Source organism: Ammodytes marinus (assembly GCF_949987685.1).
Source record: "Ammodytes marinus genome assembly, chromosome: 3".
NCBI classification, from domain to species: Eukaryota; Metazoa; Chordata; class Actinopteri; order Uranoscopiformes; family Ammodytidae; genus Ammodytes; species Ammodytes marinus.
The window spans coordinates 5200172-5216700 of NC_137232.1; the positions used below are offsets into that span (position 1 = coordinate 5200172).

General features: G+C 42.9%; 1 protein-coding gene across 2 annotated transcripts in view; it reads right to left on the bottom strand.

Moving 5' to 3' along the window:
* The window catches only part of LOC307271399 (unconventional myosin-Ic-like), a 77536-nt gene that overhangs the window by 59419 nt on the left and 1588 nt on the right, over nucleotides 1-16529 (bottom strand). The window contains exon 1 of one of the 2 annotated variants that reach the window (XM_080053840.1): nucleotides 12653-12854. The exons of the other annotated variant lie outside the window; for it this stretch is intronic. The gene's annotated coding sequence lies outside the window, so the exon portion shown is untranslated. Of the gene's footprint in view, nucleotides 1-12652; nucleotides 12855-16529 lie in introns of those variants that run through there. 2 annotated transcript variants of the gene reach the window in all.

Below are 16529 nucleotides of genomic sequence, written 5' to 3' on the forward strand. Positions count from 1 at the left end.
ACAATTGTTGTATTAAATGTTTCAGGCCACTGGTTCATAGTCAGTCAGCAGTGACCAGAAAGGTACACAACACGTACAACACAAGCACACACACTGACACCCATCCTTCCAGCCGTCCACACCATTATGATGTAGCGTTGCCAGGCATGACCCGTGTCTTCTGTGACCGAGAGGCACTCTGTGTGTGTGTGTGTGTGTGTGTGTGTGTGTGTGTGTGTGTGTGCGTGTGTGTGGACTAAATGTAAACAATGAGAGCATGCTTGTAGGCCTCTGTCACACACCTGCGGTATCGTTTGCGTCACCTAACACCAAACATTAGCATAGAATTATGGGAAATGTAGTGTAGAGGCCAGTAGTGGTTGACATGCATACAATTGGACTGACAAAATAAGCACATATAGTCTGATTAACAATACAATGTCTCTGTGTAGTTCACACAAATCTTTCTCTATTGTGGTTACCAATAAAACCGATTTTCTCAAAGAAAAAACAGAAGATGTACAGAGCACATACTGTATATGTTGTGTATGCTTAAGAGACAATCAAATATAGCTGTTTAGGAACATCCTCGGTAAAGTTCACCTCAGGGCCACACCCGCAACATTTGAATCCCAGTTGTTCCAACTCTCCCTTTAAAATAGCAGAAGATTTGCTCACACACACAGACACACACACACACACACATACACACACATACACACACAGACACACACACACCACTTGTCATAGTTGGACAGGGCGGGGCTGCTGTGGTATGTCAGATAGTGAGCTCTGATCATTTGTGTTGGTTGAGGAGGAATGTTACTCACAGCTGTGCGTGTGTTGAGGATAAAAATACATTAATTAGGAAATCCTGGCGGCCTATGGCATTTAAAATCAAATTAGAAATATGCAGTCACACAACAACACTCACCGTTTGAAGTTGTCCGACTTCTGATGAAAGCAATTTCTCAGGAACTTATAGTCACAATTGGGCTATGAGCATATGTCACGAGAATTCCACTACCAAATTTGGTGCTAATCTATATAGCAGTTATGGCAGTCCTAGTCTTGCCAGACCAAACTACAGCAAGTAGTATGGTCTGGAAGCACACCGTTTAGAGCCGTCTATTCGGGGGAGAAACTGGGCTGGCCTGTTTTTATTTCTTTAAACCAATCACAATCATCTAGGGCGGGGCTAACCCCGGGAAACAGCAGCGGTGTCGATGCAAAATAGTGCCGGGGGGGAACTTATTCTGATGGAACATCTTCACGTCCAGAGACTGTCAGAGAAATGGCTAAATCTAACCCGCAAACGCCACAAAAAAACTATTAAAGACAAAAGGAATAAACATAGTGTGTTGCTTTCTAACCAGCATGTCAAGACACCATACACTTTAGCCCCCGAGGAGCTCACGGGATAACTTAACCGGAATTAAGCCACGTAGTCACGCAGTTATCTCTGGTAACATTATCATCGGCGGCCCGTTGTCCTGTAAATCACCAAAGAAAGGGAACGGCGGATCTTAATCTAGCTGGTTATAAGGTCCGGTGCTCAATCCAAACCACCACGCTTCATTTTCCAGAGTTTATGAGGGTATTTCTGCCCGGGGGAAGTTGTACAATGAAGTTGGACAGCTAGGCTAGGCTAAGCTAGGCTAAGCTAGGCTGCGCAGCGTCCCGGACCGCCGCCGCCGATATTATTATCCCAAAGTATCGCCACACTTTATTTCTGTCTACAGTAATGTGACTTCTCCCACCCTGTGTGTGTGTGTGTGTGTGTGTGTGTGTGTGTGTGTGTGTGTGTGTGTGTGTGTGTGAGAGAGAGAGGGAGGGAGAGCGCTGCACAGAAGCACACAGGTTGACTGTGAGCGAATTGTTTCCTAGTTTGAGGGGGAGCTCAATACGGGAACGCCAGCAACAGGAAATGGAGGCGAAGCGTTGTGAGCCGACGCCAGCGCCAATAGACGCTGGCGGAAACGGTTGAGCCAGACTATGGCAGTCCCTACCATTGTAGAGGAAACACTGCCATAACATAAGTCAGCTTACCCCCTTGAATTCAAAAGTGCTATTGTATTAAATAAATTAAACACTTATGTTATTTATCTAATGTATGTGCACACGACAAGGATGCTAACGTTAGCTCTGCTGCTAGACACATCTTATGTGGATCTCAGTCAATGGACCATAGGTGACTTCACATACCAGGAGTCAGGTGGAAACTGCTTGAAAGTAGGCTACTGGAAAAGTGCTCAAAACAGCCTGTCCTAAGACAAATAGGTAAGAGTTTGAATGGACAGGACTTTGTTTAAAACAGAAAATCACAGACATATTGTTGTAAAATCATTTTTAGTTTAAAAGAATTTCTGTTTTGCAGTCTCCTTGTTCCTAAACAGATGCATGCTTTTGGGCGCTGCTGTCGTAAAGAAACATTACCGCTTTTGTCCAAATGTGGCCCCAGAATCAACAAAAACTGAAAGCTCCTCGCGGCCACTTTTAACTTGACCAAATCTTAAAAATAGAACAATTCAACATAAAGACTTTCCAAACGTGAGAAAAGCCTTCACACTCACAGACACTGGCACAGGCTTTTACGGCCGGATGTTGGGACACTGCAGAGATGGAAAGGATTGCAAAAGAGGTGAACATTGACCCTGTAACCCAGAGAGAGAGAGGGAGAGAGAGAGAGAGAGAGAGAGAGAGAGAGAGTAGAGCAACCTTGTGTTCACAGGGAGAGGGAGAGAGAGAGAGAGAGAGAGTGGTCTGATAAGGATTTCACACGTCTGTCCTTTACACTCTATAATAAGTTGCTGTGTCATAGGGTGGTGAAATTTTTTTGATTCATAATTTGCTAAAATCAATTTAAATATAGATTTTTAATTTTTAATTTTGTATGTGTATTTTGCTGCCCCCAGACGCCAGTCATGTTGACTTGCCTTAAAATCACATGCATTACAAGTTTCAAATTTAAATAGACTTAAATTAAGATAAATAAGACATGGACTTAAGGAATGGAATTTTATTTTCATGCCATCATTTTCCAAAACGCCTTTTAGCACACACCTTTTAGATCCTGAAATCCTGTTTTGAAACTGAATCCAGAAATCGATTTTGAATCGGGAATCGTTTTTAATCCGGATCTAGAATCCATTTTGAATTAAGTGAATTTTGAATTGGGATTAAAAAAAAAACGTACACCCCTCTATAAATCATGGACATGGACTGCTCACACTGGACTTTTTTTTACCTTGATTACATACTTTACCTTACATTCAATGTATGCTTCAATGGCAATGAGCAGGTAAAGACAAGGAATGCATAAACTCAGGTATCAGTGTCAGCCATCAGAAAGCCCTTTCAGTACGAGCCTGGTTTGTTCTGTAATCTCGTTCACCCACTGTGTTTGGCATTCCTTCAGGCTTTACAGGCTCCTTTCTTTCTTTCCCTCTGCTGCTCTCTGGCTATGCTTTCATGCATCATTTACTTTTTTGTCTTTCAACCTCACTACACACAGATCAAGTTATTTCTACACCACTTTTTCGGCCATTTTCCCACATTCCCCATCTACTACAACTAGCTCTCCACCTTATATTCTCCCTTCATATCACTCCTCCCTCTACCCATACCCAAGGCCACACCTGAAATTATCAAAGCTCCATGGAACAGATTTGGTTAAAGGTTAACAGAAAGGTGAGATTGAGGGAGGAAGCCTTCATAGTCTTAACCAAGCATGTTTGCTGTATTTTCACTAATAGTCAAGGCTATGGAAAACACACACACACACACACACACACACACACACACACACACACACACACACTTTCTTTCCGCTTAGTTCCGCTACCCATTCAAAAATGTCCTATTGTCCTGTGGGAGGATGTGTTTCGCAATAGCTGTGCCATATTTCCTAAATCTATTTCTCAATCTTATAGTAAAGAGCTTCATAACTGCATACAGTACATATTAATAATGCTTTGCATACATATTTTAGTTTTTACGCAGACTGTACATAATGGTGTGTTCTATTCTACACCTTCTATTTGTTTAGCTTTGTAGTCCTTTGTTGTTCTTAGCTCTCATGTCTTTTCCTGTGTCCGTACATGAGAGCAATGAAAAACCGGTATCAAATAATGTGTACTCATACTGGGCCAATAATAATCCTGACCACAAAATGCCTGGGGGGAGTAAACATCCCAATATTAGAGAAAACAGAAAGAGGCTTGGATAGCTATCATGAGTGACTGGCGCTAGCAGTTAGCCGGCAAGCTATGTTTACCCACTTGCCCTCTGTTCAACCATGGGTGTTCAGCCCCTAACTCACCAAGCCCTAGAACGCAGCAGTGAACATATACTGTATATGTTGCTATCACTTTGTGGAGTAAATGCTTTTATGTATGTACCAAAGGCACTTATAATACTCCTAATACACTGTAATAATCAGGTTGAGGAATCTTCCTAACAAAGCAGCTATAAGTCAGCCATTCTCTCTCCATCTCCACCACATCCTCACTTCTTTCAATGTGTACACATCCAACAGCAGTTAGCTAAACATAGCCAAACTAGAGTTTCTCTTTGTTTACGAAGGGGTTGGGCAGGGTTAAGTGGGAGAGGAATTTATTTGGTGATTATTTCCACCTGTTGAGTTCTGCTTCGGGATTGAGAAATGTTCAGATGTATTCCAGAGTTTTGCATCCATCCAACGACAAACACACCCAAAAGCACTGACACAGCACATATATACAGTATGTGCACCATTGTCTCTCAACAAACACTGAGATGTGTCTATGGTGTGGCATCACAGTAAACACAGTGGTCGCTTTGCTGTCTCTCAAGCTGTTGGAATAGCACCAGGTACACAGGAGAGGAGCCCACATAATTACTGTTATGATGTAGTGCAGGATCCAGGGGGCTTAGGGCAGTTTGTCATGATTATAAGGATGGATAGAGCGGGTCGGGGATCTCACACACACATTCAAATGCGCGCACACACACACACACACACAAGCAGGGCACGAAACATACAAGACGATTAACAGATGAACACCGACCCATCGTGTAGGGCATGTTAGTGCAATGGCGTGTAACTCTTTAAAGGTGAAGTCATTGATTCTGGAGAATGGTTGTTCTAAAAATCACTTTTTGTCCAAATCAGTGCTAATCTCCTCACAATCTGCTACTTGTCCTTATTGTGCACTGGAAAACATTCTGGCATGTTGCTACCTACGGTGGTATCCTTTGTTTATATACAGAGTAAAGGTTGTGAATCAACTCTGAATTTTCAGAGCACACACAGTACGGACAGGTAACAGGTCATGGGGAGATATTAATTGGGTTTGGGGCGGCAGTGGCGAAGTGGGTAGGGAGTTCGCCTCTGGTGTGCAGGGTCGGAGGTTCGATCCCCCGTCTCCCCGCCACATGTCGAAGTGTCCCTGGGCAAGACACTGAACCCCGAATTGCTCCCGATAGTTAGCTTAGTTAGCTTAGCACCCTAGTGCTAAGCCTACCCTGCGTGGTAGCTGCTGCTATCGGTGTATGAATGTGTGTGTGACTGGGTGAATGTGTACAAAAACAATGTAAAGCGCTTTGAGTCTGTGATAAACGGAGATATAGCGCTATACAAGTCCATTTACCATTTACCAATTGATTTTGACAAAAAGGATTTTGACAAGTGATCTCCAGAATCACTGACTTCACCTTTAACTGAAGGTGGTCCTAAATGAACTGGTGTCATTGGTCTATTTTGGATAGGATAAACATTTTACCATGCACACTATGAGGGTAAGGAGTGTTTTTCTCTCCCTTAGGCCACCTACCTTCTCCTTGTGTGGGAGACATTGCAATACGATGACTCATATTAATGGACATTAAAATAAACAGAATAGTCCATTATTGTACATGGGTTTAATGGCTCAAGAAGTAGCGTCCATTAAGTTTATGGAAAATGAGTAGTGGTGCTTTAAAAATACCAACAATGTTACAAATGAGGTTCAATGAACCTTTTCAACAGAACATCCCTAAAACACAACCATAGGCACACAAAATCTACCACATGCATGCACACGCACACACACACAAATATGCACAAAGTCAATAGAAAATTATTTTGAAAGACACACACACACACACACACACACACACACACAGAGTTAAAACGTGCAAGGGCAGCTGAAACAAACGGGATTACCATATTACCTGGTTAATCTGAAATTGTGCAGATGAGGGTTTGTGTGTGTGTGCGTTTAAAATGGAACCGGATTAGGAAGTGAGTAAGTCAGCATTGTGTAAGTACTGTAAACATGAGTGAGCAGTTCTCTCCTCAGGTGACATCCACTTCATCCTGTCAGACTAGACTGAGGGCTGAAGGAAATCCCAGTCAAATGGAATAAAAATTGTTCTTTAATGGTTTACCAATCCCATCCACACCATTCATTTAAAAAAATATATCATTTTTAGCTTTTTGCCTTACTCTCCGACTCGAAAAAAGGTGTCAGAAACCGTTCCTATAAAGTGTGTGTGCACTTTTGATATTAATGGGCAAAGGTTGCTCATCCAGGTTAGCTTAGCTCAAACACTGGTAGTCGAGGGGAGCAGGTCAACAAATAAACTTTACAGCCTCCTATGTGGTCGTTTCAGTTGCATTTTCTTGAGCCTGAGAGTGACACAAAAAGCTAAAAAAAAATAATAAAATAAAATGTAACTATTCCTTTAAGGCTCAGGAGGATCAAGACATGAGATTAAACTTATTCAAATAATAAACAGTTACATCACGTCAAATATAGTTGAACTGAAAAGAATTGTTGATGACAACAACAAAAAATTAAAAATAAATCGACTTCTTTGTGGTACATATTATTTGAGTCATCTGAGGACTTCCCATGGCTCCTGCAGTTTACATGTACAAAAATGGCAGTGGAGCTGGCAGTGGACTTTGACTCATGTCCAGTCAAGACTGTAGTGTACTGAGGGCAAGGAGAAGCAGGATTCAGTCACTCAGAAGCTTTATTCCCAGGCAGCAGGGCGGGGCCCGGCCTCTACCGCTGACTGGGCTATAGCTTTTGGGATGTGGGAAAAGAATCGCATGGAAAAGCTAAAGCAGCTGCCCGCATGAGCCTGGACACACTCACTCACTCACACACACACACACACACACACACACACACACACACACACACACACACACACACACACACACACACACACACACACACACACACACACACACACACACACACACACACACACACACACACACACACACACACACACACACACACACACACACACACACACACACTGAATCACAGCCAAACTCATACCCATACGCACTTCTGACTTTATTATTTTGTGTTTTACTCTTCTTCAGCAGCTTTCCTTTCTGACTTTTTTCCAATGGCAATCCAACTGCCTTTACCACCAGCACATGACATATAGTAATAAGACCACTTCACCTACGACGTCTTCTCTCGTACAAGTTCTGATTGACCCATTCAAAGATGACTGAATATCAGATATAAAACCATTTTACAGACACACTCTTTACTGAAATATCAAAGCAGCCAAATATTCAAAGTTGCTGCTTTAGAGTGAAGTGTGTGTGTGAAGTTCCATGATGCAGGATGTAAATAATGCAAACGCGTCCTTTCTCATCGTATAGCTGCATCTCTGTGTCTCCTGCTGTCTGTCTGTCTGTCTGTCTGTCTGTCTGTCTGTCTGGGGGAAAGCCTGGATCAATAACCCTCCAGGGTCTCTCACACATTCCCATCTAGATGTATGACTCAACATTCCCACGCATAACACTCACACAGTCTTTATCAGCGCTAGTCATAATTTAACATAATTCCAACCTCCATCCATCCATCACACACACCACCAAATAAAGCTCATTTTATTCTCTCAATTGAACGATCACTTAACCAACTATAGGCTTTAATTTGGCGTTCTTTATTTTTTTTCTCAAAGGAAACAAAGTAAAGTGTCTTCTTAGATCCATAAATCACTTTATGGACACTGGTCTTCGGTTTTATTCAAATAGATTAAATATCATGAATCAGCCTTGCACACACACTATCTGATTAATCTGGCCTCGATAACCCATGTTCACCCAGCCCTGTCGTGTCTTAAGAAATGAGTACAAAGGCTGTGACTCCACTTTGAACTGGAAACTGCTGTTGCATGAGGACCTTATCAGTCCTATTCCTGGCTTAGTCTAGTGTGTGTGATATCTGTGCTTAATGTTATCAGAGCAACATGTTCCAAAGACCCTGACCCCACTTTAATGCTTCGAGTTTATACTGTATAGTCACAGATGCCAGGATTCAACCGAGGCGTGTCCAGCTTAATGTATACAGTATGACAGGGAACGGCTGTCTAACCCATGACTGAACTTCTCCGTGAAGTTGTGCAGTTGGTTCACTTAAGGCTCTCGACCTGTTCCTCCCTGTTCTATCATTCCTTCCATTGAAAGGTAGTAAATTAACCAACACGGCAGCAATCGCAATCGGGTCGAAACCGAAGCGGACCAAACAAGCGGACCTAGACCTTGTTGAAGAGGAGGTCTCAGTACACTTCCGAACCAACTCTGGTGCGCTTCGTTTGTGGTGAGAACGTGTGTGGACTGATTCCAAGACAACTGCAGGAAGCTCTGAGTAACCAGCTCCCGTACCCAGCTACGCTATGCATTATGGGATGAGGGAGACGATCTACTTCCTGTAGTTTCTTTCTGTAGTTTTTGTGCATGGAAATTCGGACCAATTGTAAAGATCTTCAGAAACTACGTAGGGTTCCACCCAAACACCTCTTACCAATGAGTGAGTAGCTCACCCAGCTGGCTGTGTTGGTTTGCCATGGCCAGACACACCGCTTCCTGAGACTGAACTCCGGTCTCTGTGGTGGTGACAGACAGCACAGTGTTTTGCCCATCTCTTACATGTGTGTGGTGTAAACTTCCTCCAGCATTGACAACTGTGTCTGCAGCGGCCGTGACATTTGATTTGACGATGTGCAACGGGGTTTGACATGACAAGTTTGTATTTCAAATGTGGAAATAAGCCCCTCCCCCCCACGCCCCCACAGAGCATTTCCTACGACACAGTTCAAGTACATGAGTCAATGCGAGTGCATATTGTACATGTGCAAGAGTCTTTTCCTGTTGGTGGAGGTCTGGCTAACACCCAGGCAGTCAGGTGTATCCTATCATGGGTCCCTCCTAGGTTCCACTAACCAGGAAAACCTTCACCCTGTCAACAGCTGGTCCCATATCCGCCCAAACAGAGAAGAAGTGCTTCTCAAAGTATAGGTCTATGGGAAAGTTCTCAGGGTTCCCTAGCAGGCTAGCACGTTCAATTTCCCGAATATGTAATGATGTGTATGACTAGTTTGCTAAATAAACAGATGCAATTCTATTGAACGAGAAAGATGAGGAATCTGCCATGAAGGAATCTACTAACTATACACCACAACAATGGGAAGAATAAGCCAGACTGGTATTCAATCAGATACACTGTAACACTTCTAGCCAAAGCCAATAAATCTAATGTCTCAGTCAGTGAAACCTTAGAAGCTCCTCCAATAAAATAAAATAAAACATGGACAAAAGACACATAAAAGCACATTATCACATTTCTAATAATATTGTTAGAGACAAATTGTCTCAAATACAAAACAGTCTGACAATCCATATGTGTCCATACTAAAGGCACAGAGAGAGCTACTGATAACTCATTCTAACCCGAAAAACTAACCCTATGCGCCACTCCTTTGTCACTGCCACAAGTAAAAGCAGAAATATCATAAAAAACAGCTTACCATGATTAAAAGAAAGCTTGAAGCGCGAGGGGAAAATGTGCCTTAAAACATCTGCGTCCCATCAAGCACCATGGAAACTCTTAACTGAATAAATCTCACCAGGGAGGACACAACAACAGGGCTTTGGAAAAATGTATTGACAAACAGCACATTGATGCTAGTTGTGTGTGCCAAGTTGGATAACGCTGCTGCTAACTGATGTGCATTCTGGATATACTCTGCTGTACTGGGCTTTTTTCCCCCCCAGAAGCCACCTGGATTCTTAAATTAGACCTAGACATTATATGTATTGACCAAACAATACATAGCACCGGAGGTCGGAGATAAACAAAAATATATCTTGCATGTTTTGCCAATAAAGTTGACTTGACTTGATATGACAAAAAAAAACAAGCACTGTGCTGTGGTCCAATCATATCCAATAGCAGCTGTCATTTAAAAGGAGCTTACATCAAACTTACTTCAGAGTGACGGCCCACTTAGCAGCAGCTGCAGCCAGCCAGCGGATACTAGGAGGTCCTGCCCTCCATGTGACCTTGAAACAACAGGTCAGTATACTGTATACCTCCAGGCAGCTTGACCCCTGACCAGTATGCCACCAATTCCCGCTCATATTCTCTCTTTGGCTTTCTATCTCCACTATGTGCATCTTCCTAATTTACAGTAAAAGACTTGTTTCTTTTCCATCGTCTTATCACTCACTATTTATCAGGATGAGATTCAGCCAAAGCAGACTAGTTGTCTAATGAGAGAACATCATCACGATTATGAGATAAAATGGTTAGTCTACCAATCCCACATGTGTGCATAATATTCATGTTAATGTCCGTATAGCCCCACAAGGAGGGATGCAATCGATAGACACTGCTCAAGGTGGAGTCAGCGATTCTGGAGAATGCTTGTTGTCAAAATCAGTAAATCCAAGCCTCATATACCTGTCTGTTAGGCTATGTGTGTGCGCTGAAAAAAAATATGTTGTTAATAGAAAGCATAGGTGCTCCGAGGAACTTTCAGTTTGTGTTAATCACTGCAACCCTTTGGACAAAAGCGATAGTATTTTTACTACGTCAGCTGTTGTTCCTGGGTGAGCGTACCCATTACAAAGGCATTCAGAAAAACGATATAAAAATAGTATCGTTTGCACTGATGGTCTCGTTTGCTGTTACATGTCATTTATGATCATCAGAGGAAAAATTAGACCGGTTCAGAAATATTTAAAAAAGTTCCTCGCAGCACCTTTAAACTGGAATGTAGGCAAAGGGTATGTAAACAAAGGGGTTCGGAATGACCCGCAATAGCTAGCAGCATGCTCGTTTACAGAGCCTAGGCTGTGTATAACACCAAATATTTTTTAACGCAGAAACACAGTAGCCTACGGACAGGTAGTGGATTGTGAGGAGATGTATGATTTTGACCAAAAAGCATTCTCCAAAATCGCTGACTCCACCTTTAATACCACATGTTGTAATGTTATGCCAGGTGCTCCCCTTGTGTTTACATTGGTGCAAACCACACACACACACACACACACACACACACACACACACACACACACACACACACACACACACACACACACACACACACACACACACACACACACACACACACACACACACACACACACACACACACACACACACACACACACACACACACACACACACACACACACAGGTGTACACAGACATGCTGACCAAGCCCTCCTAGCAGAGACACGTTCTCAGCCAGAGCCAGACAGCTGAAGAATAATTACAGGAACAAAACATAGCTGCATAGAAAGCGTTTTAACACTGACTGACCAATGTCAATTGATATAGCCTATGGTTGAGATGGTTACAGTCGCCACAACCTCACTTGTGCTCTAACAGTAGGCCCTAGGCTAATGCTCCACTACCGACAGTAGTGTGTTTACAACAGCTTTGTGCTGGCTCCGGTGTGACAGACAGACTGCGGGGTTAGCTTCTTTAGTTGTACTATCTTAATCTGTGTATGTCTGTGGTCTATAAAAAGCCCACCGAACCTGGAGGATTTCAAGTTGTAGGCTGCAGGCCAAAGCAGTACGTGGCTCAAGAGTTCACGACACTGATTGTCAATGAATGAACCAACCATCACTCCAGTGAACTAGTCCTGACACGGGCTAGAACAGAGGGAAAGACACCAAACTTCATTCAAAATAAGACCTAGGGCTGCATTCACTTTGTCCTAGCTTAACGCTATTGGCCAACGTCAGCCCAAACGGAAACCATAGATAGCATCAATGATTTCAACCGGCATACACCCAAAGCACACAGCGCCGTATTTGAACAAAGTTTTCGCTAGCTAGCTTTTAGGTTAGGCTCCTTCACAATGACCTCTATCGAACTATAATTCGACATTTTGATAAAAAAAAAAATTGGGGGAAACTAAGTGTAGCGTTAGACCGCAGACAAGTGGAGTGAACACGCTTGAATATTGTCCTGATAGGCTACACAACTGCCACACGCAGAAGTGAGCAGTGGCTCTCACTGATTTGTGCATGGGTCTTCCCCCGCGCGTTTCACCGACAATACGACATACAAACGGGCTTTAGGCTACGCTGTTAAATCGTTACATTTTTGAAAGACGTTTGGCATTGAGTGTTCTCTCTCTCTCGCTCTCTCTCTCTCTCCATATGGCACGCACCGAGGCTCTCTCTTTCTCTCAGCCCACTCACTCAAGCATGCTGCAATGTCACAACTTTACTCTGCAGAAAAACTTTCCATATGTCACGACTGGAGGAGCTAACACAACGGCCCTGTCAGTCGGCAACATAACTGCTGATAGATAGAAGAGAGTTCGCGGTAGGCGGGCGGTTTGGGCTTAGGCTAAGTGAAAAACCATAGCCTACCTTAAAAGAGCCGAGGTCAAAGGCGATGTGGTAGTGTCTCTCTCCTCCTCACTGACTTGACTTTCTTATTGTCCAGATAAGACTCGTGGAGATTTGGTTTGGTTCAGTATCTCCGCTATGCGCGTGCCAGCCCTGTCAAAGTGAAGTGAGTGACTGGTGCGTGCCGCTAGGTATAGGCTACAATGCTGTGTGAGTCAGTGTGTGCGTGTGTGTGTGCGTGTGTGCTGCCGGGTTTCTCCTGACCCTCCCACCACTCCCAGTCCACACAGCAGCGCTCTCCCACTGTGAGCCAGCTGTGACCGGCTGCAGCCTAGTGGTTCCACGGTACACTCTCAAACACACACACATTACAGTCATAACTAGCCTAGGCTATGTCTGGGGTAAAAAGATAGATAATGGTGTGAAAAACATGTCAGTATGCTGCTGTTGTCCTAAAAAAAACCTTCTGTGGGAGTGGCGTGGCAGTGTACGCTATCTCTTCCTTTTCTGTCAGTAAAAAGGGCAGAACACTGTAGCCTGTAACACCAGGAAGTTCAATACAAGAACCCATCCCAAATCTCCTGTCTGTCTGACTGATAGGGTTTATTTTAGCCGACGTGAGCATACAATGTCGTCATTATTATTTTTTGCAAACAACTTTTGTCCACAGCCTATTTTAAAATTCTTCAAAATTCCACCATCCTTCACTTATCATTTGCCATGCTTACAGATAATGGGAGAGAATAATAACCTGGCCCCTTATAGCATATCAAAGCCAGACAATGGTTAGCCATGAGCAAATCCGTGTAATCCAGCACTTATTTTTTTTCTTTTTCTTTATTATTAAAATAAACTTTCAGCTGGCTGCTAACTCTCAATGATAAAGTGCAGTGACCGCGAATTTAAAAATACCCTTGGAATAAGCAGATATTTGAAGGGAGTTTTGCTCTCTGGTCTCTTCTATGCAGGCAGGGTGTGTCCGTCATAAATTCAGCTCAGCTGCAAATTACACCACGGCACGGTGGCTGTAAAATGCTAGGGTTGCATGGCGCTGCGCTCAGAACTGTCTTGAGTGTCACTTTCAAAGAGTTCTCGTACCCTCTACCGTCCCTGAGGCCGCTACTGCATCTTCACACACCACGAGCGGATGGATCTGTGTATGCGTGTGTGCGTGTGTGTGTGTGTGTGTGCGTGTGCGTGTGTGTGTGCGTGTGTGTTTACCATGAATGAATTAGAAATAAATTAACTCAAAAGCATTGGGTCCCTGGGGGATTAAGTAAAGTGTCCCTAGTCTCAATTGAGGAAACAGAATCACTTTCCACATCTTTTCACTCTACAATTTACAGTTTGAGTTCAATTCAATGGGACTTTAATGGCATGAAATTGATCAATATGAAACAAAAATATACTGTATACTTTTTTCAAATGGGATAAAAAAAAACAATTTTATTGAAAAAATAATATATGGCATTTAAGTTTTAAATGGTTTAAAGCTGGGGTATGTGATTTCTGATTGGTCAAAGTTAACATGAGCTGTACACTTCGACCAATCAGAGCGAGGCTCCGATTCTCTGTACTTATTGGCTGTTGGGACTGTCCATTCACTTTGGCACGACTTTGTTGGTGTAGAGCCAGGGAGGGACCAAAGACAACAAGTGGAGCGGTTGAGGTATTTGGATTAAAATCTCTATCCCAACTGCCATTTTCTCCCCAAATCCTCCACCCCAGCTTTAATGCAAAGTTTATTTTAAAACTTAACTTTAAACTATGCAGACTTTATGGCCCCTCAGCAACCTCTGTAGTAGCCTACAACCCTGCTAGTGTGCAGCATCTGTTTGGAATGCTCCCTCACATAGGCCTACATCCTCTGATAAAAAAGTCTGGGAGTTCAATGTACTGTTTATGACACATTGAGAATGAGAGACAAACCCCATGGCTGCCTCCCTCTGTCATTTGGGATGTTGTTGCAGAGTGATGTAACATGCTGTACCCATGTGAAGGTGACATTCAGACCAGCTGCTCAATGACACAGAACTGGACTGTAATATGGCTGAACTACCAGAGGGGGGAGTGATCGATCCAGCCTCCAAACAAAATACATAGCCACTGGCATTCACACAGCACTATAGTATGCACGCACGCACAAACACACACACACATTGTATTCTGTTGACAGGTCAATTTCAGACGGATTAGACTGTCCCGGACAGAAAGAGGACGGCCTGACCCCTCACCCTCCCTTACAAGCAAAACCAGGAATCACTGGCAAGACACTAACCACACACTTCATTTGACTGTAAAAGAGACATTATGCGGCATTCATTAAAGCACAGCTTTTGTAATGAAAATATAAATAACATTAATATAAAATAAGTAGTTTTACTATATTTACACCTCTGACAAATGATTTCATTTTTTGGGGTGGATAGTAGTTAAAGAACTCTTTGATCCTTGCTTGCAGGAAACAGCCCGGTAGAGGCATCTTTTACAGGCGCAGAAGGACTTATAGCTGATTGAACATTTGTCCCAAGGAGTTGCATCAGAGGTGCATCCATCATTTATGATAATGCAAATTCTAAATCGATGTTTTCCTTTCGTTTAACAGAGTAAATCCAAACCAGTTTGATGTCTTTCAATGGGATCTGTGTTTACTGTTAGGAAAATGAGTGAAACCGATGAAAGCGTGTGAACACACAGGCAATAGAAGAACTTTGCTGGGTTAAGAAGGCAAAGATGAACATAGTCGATACAAGTTTCATTAAGCGTATCCAAGCAATCCCGATATTCCCACAATAGCACAACGTTACATCCTTATCTAAATATACTGTAGGTCACAGTAATGGATAACACAGTAATAACACAGTAATAACACAGTAATAACACAGGGAGAACATACAACAAAGCCATATACACAGCTGGAATCTACATTGGCCTTATATGTGTTTACAACAGTCAATTCCCCTCTAGTTTTCCAGACATTATCTTCTAGTCCATCAAGGAAGAATGCACAACACGTTTGATTGTGAATGACTTCTGGGTCTGGTTCATAGCTCAGTCAACGAAAACAATCGAGGAACCTGACAAACACACCTTTCTCACACACATCAAGATTATGCAAGACGGGGGTGGGGGGGGGGGGGGGGTTGACCTTGGAGCTGTGTCAGTGTGTGTGTGTGTGTGGGGGGGGGGGGGGGGGGGGTGACTGGAATGTCTTTGTCGTTTCCTCCCATCCAGGCTACAGTACATTCCACACTGACCGGCACACTGCATTAAAGAGCACCACATTCCTCTCACTGTACGTCTTAATCCTGGGTCAGCCCGCGCCTTACTGTACCTAATGGTACCACCACCATGGCAAGAAGATTGATTATTAAAAAAATATCCCCCCCCCCCCTGCATTCCTTAGATACTATTTTATATAGATACTGGACCACAGGATAGTATGTAACACAAATGTTTAGATGTTTTTGACCGATGATTTTTCTCTGGAAAACCTCACAAAGCTATACAGGCTTGGGGCTTCAGTCAGGCAGTGATCCTTACAGGGCAACAAGATTTACATCATCATGTTCACCAGCATTTTCTGCAGGCCAGGTAGTTCATGATATGTTTGACACAAAATAATACAATGAATATAAAGCACAATAAAGTGACAGGCAATATACAATCAGTATCTCTGCCTCTTCGCTATTGTAATACTCCAACATTAAGGCCAGACACTGAACACCAAAATGATTTTCTTAAGCACTGGTCAATTATTATTTCTTGGGCTATTTTGCTAAATAATTGTACGAATGCTTATAATCAACTGTCAACGTTTCCTGATGATATCTGTGAGTTAAAATGTCACCCTATTGACTTGCAATATCTCGCCTTAATACGAAATATTCTTAAAGGT